We start from the raw sequence: 10,756 nt of genomic DNA, 5'->3' as shown, positions 1-10,756 counted from the left end.
TCCCCAGTAGCAGTGAGAGGAAATCCCTCTCTAAACAGTTTCCTTCACTAGCATTGACTACAGACGTCCTGCCCTCAAGCCTATGCCCCCCCAGTTTACCAGCTCTTCTCCATGATCTGATTGCATCCTCAGTGTGGACTTGGGTGCCAGGAATGGCCTAACTGGAGTGGTCCAGGGATGGGAGATGCCCTCCAGTGCCATCAGTTCTGGGAAGGGAGATCAAGGGCACCAAGGAGACCAGTAAGTGAGAGTGGACAGAGTTACCTGGTGTGCTCCCCTCTGCTGTGGTAGCCATTGTTGCTGTGGTGGTCGTCTCTGCTAGGGTGGTCATCTCTGCTGTGGGAGTTGTTGGCGCTGTGGTGGTCGTCTCTGCCAGGGAGGATGTCTCCATTGGGAAGGACATCTCAGCTAGGGAGGTCTTTAGTGCTGTGGTGGTCATCTCTGCTAGGGAGGATGTCTCTGCTGGGGAGAATATCTCTGCTAGGTAGGTCGTTGGCGCTGTGGTGGTAGTCTCTGATGGGAAGGTTGTCTCTGTTATGGGGGTCGTTGGTGCTGTGGTGGTTGTCTCTGCTAAGGAGGTTGTCTCCACTGTGGGGGTCATTAATGCTGTTGTGGTCATCTCCACTAAGGAGGTCGTCTCTGCTATGAGGGTCGTTGACGCTGTGATGCTTGTCTCTGCTAGAGAGGTCATTGGTTCTGTGATGCCTGTCTCTGCTATGGAGGTTGTCTCCAGTGTTGAGATTATTGGCACTGTGAGGTTCATTGGTTCTGTAGTGGTGTTTCCTGTGGATACAGAAGAAAAACACACCCACATGAGTACCATGCTTGTGCAACGGGTACATCTGTGTGTTAGCTACAAGCCCAGTTCCTCAAGGATGAAGTAAAACCAAGACAAATCACTCTGCTGGCATACTCCATCTTGACTGGGGTAAATAGAGAGAATGGAGGTGGGTAACAGCCAACTGAAAATTTTTCTTGGAAGTGGTTACCAGGTGGTAACAGCAGGGAAAGGTACTGATGGGCATCTGCTCCCAGCCACGGGACAGCATGGCCCAGGCATAGCCAGAGGCTGTCTTCTGCAGGCTCCTGCCACAGAGCTGGGAGCTGTAGGGTTGCTGGCAGCAGCAGGGCTTAGACCTATCACCATCACGGACACCCTTCTGCAGAGGCTCAAGTCATCCCCAGGAGCAGCCCAGGGAGTGGTCTTGGGGTGGTGCTTCACCTGTTGAATGCAGCCAGTCTGTCATAGGCACGGGAGCTACAAATGCAAGCAAGAAATAAATGGCACTTATAAAGTTACTGAACACAGCATGCATATGGTAGTAGAGGTATCACAGCAAGTTTTGTTCTTTTCTTCTAAGTGCAAAGCACTGATGTAGCTAGCATTTTCTTCTAGCATGAGTTATCTCTTTAGGCTCTTCCTTTTTGAGGAAGTATGGAAAACTGAGATATATATAAAACACCTGACCAACCTGTTGCCATCAGTGATATCTGAGTTCATCATGATCTGTTGTTAATACAGAAGAAAATACCGTACAAATGCACTACCTTTTCTTAAGAAATAAGGGGAAAGTAAAATCAGAAAACAGCAAAGTGACAGAGTACTAAAAATGGATGGATATTTGTAAAAGAAAAGAATATTAATGGACCTAAACTTGAAGGGAAACTTGAAGAATACAGAAGCAATGCAAAGTGAGTTGTCAGCTATGGCAGTTTGGGTTGTGACTGTGAAATTAGTATTGCCCATAATGAATGCATTAGGGCTTGAGATAAGATGAGTTTCACCTAACCCCATTCCTCCCTGATGAACATGACCTATCAGACATAGCTTTGCCTCTAATTTCAACTTATTTCCTTATTCTCTTTGTCACTGCTGGGTGATTAGATGGAATAAAAATTCTGCGTGTTGCAATGCATATCTGATCCTTGGGGTTTTTAATTGCTTTGCATGGAGTGAGCAAGCACAGTTTGTATACTACCCTAGTGAGAAAAACAGAAGTCCATGCTGGCTCTGCAGGGTCATCCGAGTGAAAAGACAGGGCTGTTGGAAGATCAGACTCTGCTTCCTGAGAGCAGGCCTTTTCAGAGTGAGTGTGCCCTTCCACAGATAGAAAATTCTTAATAATAAAGTAGAAAGAAAGATAGACATATGTCTGGTATATCTGGTATAGCTTTCCACCATATGTCGAATGAATAAAATGTTAACTCAGGAGGAGAACGTTTGCATATCCCCATGCTGACACATATATATTGAGTGCAATTTATAGCAAAAATATTTAGAAAAGAAAAATGTGACAGCACCTGAACAGACAACACCAGCATCTTCATAGTGGTTACAGTTGTGTATCCTCCATCCAGAGTGATTGCAATGCAACAAGGAGACCTCATTTCCACTGCACTGCACGTTGTCCAGCAGGATATCGCCTGAGCCTTGCCCAAAGTAAGCACTTCTTGGAGCTGCGATGGCCTGGCCACATCCCAGCTGCCTGCACACAACCTGGGCATCGGAAAGGTCCCAGAGATCATCACAAACCGTCCCCGGCTGGCCTCTGTAATAGAGCTCAACGCGGCCTTCACATCTGTGCCTTCCATTCACCAGCTGGAGACCGGTCGCTTTGGGAGAGAGGGAGTTGAGCACAAACAGTCAGATAAAGAAGCTGGAAGTGACCTTAAAAAGTCATCTATTCTGTCCTCTTGCCCCATCATTCCTAGTAGGTGCTTGCCCAACCCAATATTAAATGTCTGTGAGGACAGAGGTGATACCTTTTTCCTTCCTCTCTTCCAGATCTCAAAATCAGCTGCATAGATTTTATGCAAGATTTCTACAGAAAATTTAGTCGGCAGGCTAAGCACAAACCAATAGAGCAAGAAAGGAAATTCTTTAATAATAAAAAAAGCATGATAGGAAAGCAAAGGAGAGAAAATTAATTTCAGTCTCTGAATGAAATCTAAGTAAAACTGTATTAAGAAAACAGCACTTAATTTTTTCACTTTGTTAATAGGAAGAAAATGACATGTTTTAAGAACACACTTCATGTTTATCTATTTCTTTTACTAATTGTTGTCGGAATGTTTTATTTTATTAAAGAACAAGGAGAAGTCGCAATTTGCATTGAATCCTACTGGAATTTAGGATGTACAGCACGCCTTTCCTGCCCTCCACTTGTGTCTTCCCAGAAGCATGTATGTGTAGCACTTCTACGTGATGTACGAAGCCTCTGCTGACCTGGGTGCAGGGGGGCAAAGCAGAGCAGTGGCTCAAGCAGATCACTGAGGCTTCAGGGACACAGCAAGATGCACCTTGGACAGCCAAGACCATGGCTTTTTCCTAAACTTATGCTCATGGGGCTGCTACAGTGCTGCCATACAAAAATTACCAGGAAAGTAAGTTGCAATTCATGAGCTATTATGCACTACTGAAGGACAACAAGCACTACTTTGCTTAAAATGATGACAGAATTAGGCCAAATGAATCCTTCATAAAAACTATACAATTTTAGAGAAAACAATAGCCATTCTTTATTTTTCTCTCAGGTTTATGTAATTTAACTAGAATTTCTCTTCTTGCTCTAAAATTTTTAGGAGAATTTTAAGAACCTAGAGTCCACACATCACAAACAAATCCTATAGTTTTTAAGAATAATTTTAGCTGAAGAATTCCACTAAGTGTTCAACAGAATGGACAATGGTCTCAACAGGATTATAAAAAATTCAGTAAGAATCCAGTGGCTTCATTTCTTATATGCCAGTAAAATGTTATTAGAGTTTTAAATAAAGGAACACCTAATAACCTATCATGTATACATCTGATTACTGCATTCATTCAGATAAAGGCAATCTGCTTCCCTGTTTGATTGAGCTTGTTTAGACATTCTGCCGTGAACAGTAGGAAATTTCTGATTTTAGAGGTTCATTTGTGATGAAGAAGTTCATTAAAGACTTTACCACTAAGTGTAAGTGAGCAAATAAATGTTGTAATTTAAGATTTGCAGTATTTACACTTTGGAAATCAGAACATACACACTGCATTTGTTATATTTTGCATTTCTGCCAAACGCTTGTTATTAAACACTGAATAAGTCATCCAAAGCAAAACATATCTGAGATGTTAACAGCTCTAGGATTTCTTCACCAAATCTAATTCTTTGTTGTTGGACTAGAAGAACAGTCAAACAAAAAACAGTGTCAAACCAAATTTGTCTCTATTTGTATGCATTTAACTGGCAGTTCAAAGGGAGAAGCTATGAAAGTGCCCCTTGACTTATATCTAATTTGTTTCTTCAAATATCTACTTGGACATGCACATTTTTGAACGACACTTACAGGATTTTTGAGAAGTGAAACAGCAAACCTGGCAAAAAGTCAGAGTGGGATTAGGAAATTAAAGCTGAGCTAAAACAGTTTTATTTGCTTTCATTCAGGGTCTGTCATCACTGTGAGAGCATAACCATCAGCTGGGCATGTAATTAGATAGGTTGCGTCCTGCCTCACACTTTAAAGGTGTCAAAAAGACAAAAGCCTGTGGTTATACAAATACAACACTTACTCTGACCCAGGAAACAGAGAGAAAAACTAGAGTTGCCAGGGTGAGATGGTTTATCACCAGACAAGCAGAAGACAGATGAAGAAAACTGGATGAGGTGGCAGATGACAATATAAATTATCATAATGATGCTTAAACAACTAGTTAGAAAAATCATTTGAGGATATACATAGGACTATACATAGTCACCTACGTCTATACATAGGACTATACATAGTCACCCAAATAACTTAGGAGATAGAAACCAATCATGTAATGAAAAAGCCAATGACCAAGAAAAAGTTGAACTAAAAGTGTTTCATGTCTTTCATTATTTTTAGAGGTCCCTCATTTATCCAGGGCTAAATTATGAAAACTAACTTCTTGATATATTTCTTTAAATTGTACATAAGATTAAGAAGAATCAAATAATACAAGCAATATTAAATATATACCATATGTATGCATGCATTTACTCTGGAATAAATATACATTTTTAAAAAATAAATACATTGTTCCATAATTCTTAGAGTAGATTTCTGGAACTGGAAGAATTACTTGTTCATAACATACTCACAGACACAATTCTCACAATGATACAAGGTGCTAAGACAAGTACAACCTGTGGCAGCAAAATGAGCTCCACTAAATGGTTTAAATCATTCTTATTATTCCCTATGATGATTAGTTCATAATTTTAGAATGAGACTGCCCTATCTCTTTCATCCAATTTCCCCTTTAATCTTTCGCCCAAACCGATACCAGCATGACTGTGATTTTTATTCGCAGAATCAACAGAGAGGACCCCAAGTAGTCTTTATATTTTTTTTACGTGCTCTGGAACAAGTCTAAGTGCTTTACCTGATTTGACTTCCAGAATTGCTGGACCTAGCAAGAGTAGCCATGTCAAAATCATAGTGGTACCCATCTCATCAAGTGGTGTTGACAGAAAGTACCGTCAGAATATATAGTCTCTATTTCTGAAGGGGAGTGGCTGTATAGGTTTCTCTTCTACAGGAGAACAATAAACCAACAAAAGTCCTATGATCCGAAACAAAAATAAGTTTCATTTGTTATTTAAGATTTTGTAACTTCTTGGCTTTTGCAGAAAGATAATATCTCAAGAGTAACATTTTCCACTGCCTGGAAGGAAATATTTATGCTACCATAGGTTTCACAATCATCTCATCTTCAAAGAAAATGAGCTCCTATCCAAAGATACCTTTCAATTATGGTTGATTAATCTCAGTATTTTACTTTTATGGGGAGATTCTTTGGCAGGTCTGAGGAAGCTAGTGGAATCTTGAAACTTAAATACTTTCCTCCAGCAAAGTAATAAAAAAGCTTCGTAACTTGGTACCAACTAGTGTGGCAAGTCTCCCTGGGGAGCCATATTCATTCTTAAAGCTTCAGCATACTTTAAATAAAATCAGACCTAGTGGTCATGTTCATGACTAGGGAGTCTCTGAAGAACCTTGCTGTTGAAATCAAAACCTCCAGCTCTGTTCCTTTTTGGCACTTTTAAGTTGAGGTCAAACCTCTATTCACTGAGAGACTGTTAGACTGGAAGAAAGTGTCAAGAGAATTAGGGTCAGCTGGTAATATTTTGTGAAAACTGTGCAGAAAGATCAGTGGATTTTATGCATAATTTAGTAAATTGCACAGGTTACGACTTCACATTATTCTAAAATTTCCTTTGATCCTTTGAACCATCAAAAGGGGGATATAAAGGTTCAGATTTCTATTAAGAATTTTTCTTAATATATTCCTTAATTTTGCATAGTGACAATTACAGCTGTGTCATTCTTTAAAGAATGAATCCAGATCTTTTCCACAACATGAAATACTGCTTAATTCTCATTCATCACTCTCTTGCCAGATTGGTTGCTTTCCTCTGTTTCTGTGTTCTAACCATTTAATGAGAAAAAGCTGATGACCATCCTAACACTGAAGAGCCAGAATATTGTTCTTCACCTGATTCCTACCTCTACAGCCATCAAGTCTTGGATGGCATTATCAGGAGTCAAAATTCATGATACAGTTGTTGCCATATATGTATTTACTGCTCCAGGGACAGTCATCAAGGATGAAGACTCAAGTCCAGAAGCCCAAGGGAAAAAAATAATTACTTAGAAGGTCTTTCCACAAAGGTCAGCATTATTGGAATGGAAGAAGGAAGTGCAAAACGCAAGAGGCCAAAGAAAATGTTGGGAGCCTTGAAAGTGGATGTTGAGAAGGGTAAATATGTTTCATCTTTATTCAAACATCCAGATTCGCTCATGAATGAGGAAATGTACACAACACTTGGTATTCACTATTCATATTCTTCTGGCTTTGACATCTGGCAAGAAGCAGAAAAAATCCTGTATGTTTGACTGACCAAACACTGTAATCAGTGAAGCAAGAGTAAGTGATGGATAGCAATTCTTCTCCAAACTCTTGTAATAACTGGAAAGGGTGGGGAGGAAAGGGTACACGAAAGTGATTCCTAGGTAGTTCAAGTGAAAAAAAAACATGTCAAACTGCCCAGGTAAATGAACAAGACTTATTAATTAATCATTCACTACATTCTTCACTAATTCTTTACTACAAAATTGAAAGATCTAGATATTTCTAGATATCTTGATTATCAGACAATCTCTGAACAATAGGAATAGATAAATCATAGAATCACAGAATGGTTTGGGCTGGAAGGGACCTTAAAGACCATCCAGTCCCACCCCGCTGCCATGGGCAGGGACACCTTCCACTAGCCCAGGTTGCCCAAAGCCCCGTCCAACCTGGCCTTGAACCCTTCCAGGGAGGGAGCAGCCACAGCTTCTCTGGGCAACCTGTGCCAGTGTCTCACCACCCTCACAGGAAGGAATTTCTTCCTCATATCTAATCTAAGTCTACCCTCTTTCAGTTTAAAACCGTGACCCCTCGTCCTATCCCTACTCCCTTTAAGTCCTGGGAGGCCACTCTAAGGTCTCCCCGGAGCCTTCTCTTCTCCAGCTGAACACCCCCAACTCTCTCAGCCTGTCCTCACAGGGGAGCTGCTCCAGCCCCTGAGCATCTTCATGGCCTCCTCTGGACCCACTCCAGCAGGTCTGTGTCCTTCTGATGTTGGTGCCCCCAGAGCTGGACACAGCACTGCAGAGGGGTCTCATGAGAGTGGAGCAGAGGTGGAGAATCCCCTCCCTCGCCCTGCTGCTCACACTGCTCTGGATGCAGCCCAGCACACGGTTGGCTTTCTGGGCTGCCAGCGCACGTTGCTGGCTCACAGTCAGTTTCCCATCCACTGATACCCCCAAGTCCTTCTCCCTGGGGCTGCTCTCCAGCCACTCCTCGCCCAGCCTGGATTTGTGCTTGGGATTGCCCCGACCCATGGGCAGGACCTTGCCCTTGGCCTTGTTGAGCCCCATGATGTTTGCACATCCCACCTCTCCAGCCTGTCCAGGTCCCTCTGGATGGCACATCCCTTCCCTCCAGCGTGTCACCGCACCACACAGCTCGGTGTCATTGGTGAACTTGCTGAGAGTGCCTCGATCCCACTGTCCATGTCACTGACAAAGATGTTAAATTGCACCGGTCCCAACACCCACCCCTGTTGAACGCCACTCATCACTTGTACGTTCCAACTAATTTGAATTAATTAATTAATGCAAATACCATACAGCACATGTTTTCATCCTTCCCATTAACTAGATAAGTCTCCTGCAGTAATACTTTTTGTTCTCTAGGACTTCTGGCAGACTGAAGTGTTTCTCAGCACATTACTCTGAAAGAAGCTCCACTGAGTTTTGAAAAGACTTTCTCTTCTGCTGACTATTGTTAGGAGACTTCTGCAGACATACTGGCTTTTGTGAGGTCCAGAGGAAAACCAGTGAAAGGACAAAGAAGATTAATCAGCTTTCACCTGTGACTGTAAGAAAGTACCTACACTGAAATAAGGGTATCCACAGACTTCAGTGTAAAAGCATGATAATCTGAACTCATATGTCATGATGCAATGGGACAGCTTAGTCTAATTTACTGGGTTCCTTGATGGTCTTTTGGGCTCTGTTGCCTGTGTCATGTGAAGCATATAATTGCAAATTGATTTGCATTTGGGGTGCAAGAGGATCAGAACTGTCTACTGCTGAGAGTTAAATCCACTGGATTTACTGGTAGATTTCCTGAACGTGGTGGGGAAGGAGGTGGGAAGGAAGGTTCTTGGTAGGAGATCATTCATCAGGCACATGTACTTTAGAGCATGACCCTTTTCTCATCATCAAACCCAGTTTTCTTGAATCCTGCATTTCTATAATACTTATGGATGAAGGAAGATGGCAGGAAATGAGGATGAATCTGAGACACCAACTACTTGAACAGTTTAGTGGTGCTTTCTACAGCAACATTTAATATGAAAACCACTGATCTTGGTACTTCTACCTTGCATTCTGATACAACCTTGGTATATCTCCATCTGGGATCCCTGGCACAGACATAGTATGAGAAGACTCAGCTCTGAGTGGCATAGGCACATTACAGATTGGAGGCACACACGTCCTAGGTCTAGGATTTTTCTGCTTGTCTGATCACAATAATATTCAGAGACTAGGAGAAGTGGAAAAAGTGCCATCAGGCTATGCCCTGAAAAATGGTGGGGTAGCAACACCGCAGCAGCAAGGCCACAGCAGGAGCAGGGGCAGGAGAAAAAACAGCAGGTCTGGGAAGAGCAGAGGGGAAGGTCCTCTTCTAGAGAGGTAGGAAAGCCTGGGTCCAGGAAAGTCTTCACTGTGTTGAGCAGGTCCCTGGATTCCTCCAAACCTGGACAATCTCTGGTCCACACAACAGGATTAGATGAAAGTCAGGTCAGCCTCCTGCATTGCTCTGCCTTTCAAAGTTGGCTGTAGGCAGAGAGGAGAGAAGAACCCTCTATCCTTCTTCCTCATGTGTAGACAACAAAATTCACTTCAGCTTTCTGTGTGCAATGCCTGTCCCTCCTTGTATAGTACCTTCTCCACAGCACAGTGACGAGAGGCCTGCTTGGAGTCACCAGGAAAAGGCAGCTTGAAGAAGGAAATGGTACAGGCTGTAATGATGATTCCTGTCAGAGCTGGCTGCATCCTCCTTGTCAGGTCAGGATGTCACCCTAGAGTACAGCTCACCTTCCTTACACGTCACTACTTTGTCTCTGGCTCACCTCACACATAGTACATTATGCTGCTCCTAATGAACTTTCCTCTTTCATAGCTGGCTAGCAAACAAGAAAGTCTAAAGAAAAGCATTTCTCAATCAAATACCAATGACCTTTCCACCTGTAGGAAGTACCTTCATACTCTTTACAACAATAGTAAAGGATTCTTCCTTTACTATTGTTTTTATTTTGTTTTCACATGGGGATAGGAGACAGGTCACCCTTACGGCAACTTACGTATATTCTTCCCCCTCCCCACCATTACAGGTTTAGAAATGCGTAAGAACAAGAGCAGAAATCATTGCTGGGCAAAGCCACTTTGTCAGAAGTCACGTTCTCCAACCTGATCATGCGTTAGCTGGGAGTTCAAACACATAGGTGGCATGCTTGCAAGTACACAAAAAAGTATTGCTCAAAAAATGCTTTCTTTTGTGCTTTTTTAAATTACACATTTACAGAACAAATTTGATTATGTTCACCCTCTACCTTATAAATGGCCTACATTTTCTCAGAGAAACATGTAATTGTGAAGAACCATGCCCCCCCAAAATAACAAATGCTGTACAGGAGGAATTCCTTACATTCATTTTCCCTTATGACTTGTTATGGAAATATTTTTACTGCAAAGAAACGTTTTTCTTGGACTACTTTCCAGAGTATCACATGGTGCTACACAGGTGTTTTATCTGCATATCAGCAGTGGCAAAAGAAGTCAGTTTTTCTTTCTCAAGTCACCTAAATCAGTCTTCTCAGACAAGACACTCAACCAGGAACTCAAATGAGATGCTCTGAAATGTCCAGCACTGAAGACAGTAGCTTATTTGGATGCTGGGATGGAAGAATTAACCTTTCTTTAGACCTTAGATATATTTGGACTTGAGGATTTTAAAGTCAGGCTCCTTTATAAGTTCAGTTCATGGTAACACCGGGTGCTATCTTGATACAGTACATTCTTCAAACAAGATCTGCGTGGCGGAATAGTCAAGTAAGAGTTGCCCTCTACACATATTGAAAAAAACCCAAACAGATGGCTGGTGAAAATATCCTTCCACCTGCAAGTCTTGGGTTGCCTC

This window comes from Strix uralensis, chromosome 7, assembly GCF_047716275.1.
Source record: "Strix uralensis isolate ZFMK-TIS-50842 chromosome 7, bStrUra1, whole genome shotgun sequence".
NCBI classification, from domain to species: domain Eukaryota; kingdom Metazoa; phylum Chordata; class Aves; order Strigiformes; family Strigidae; genus Strix; species Strix uralensis.
The sequence above is the reverse complement of the archived record's forward strand: the minus strand, read 5'-3'. Positions refer to the sequence as shown.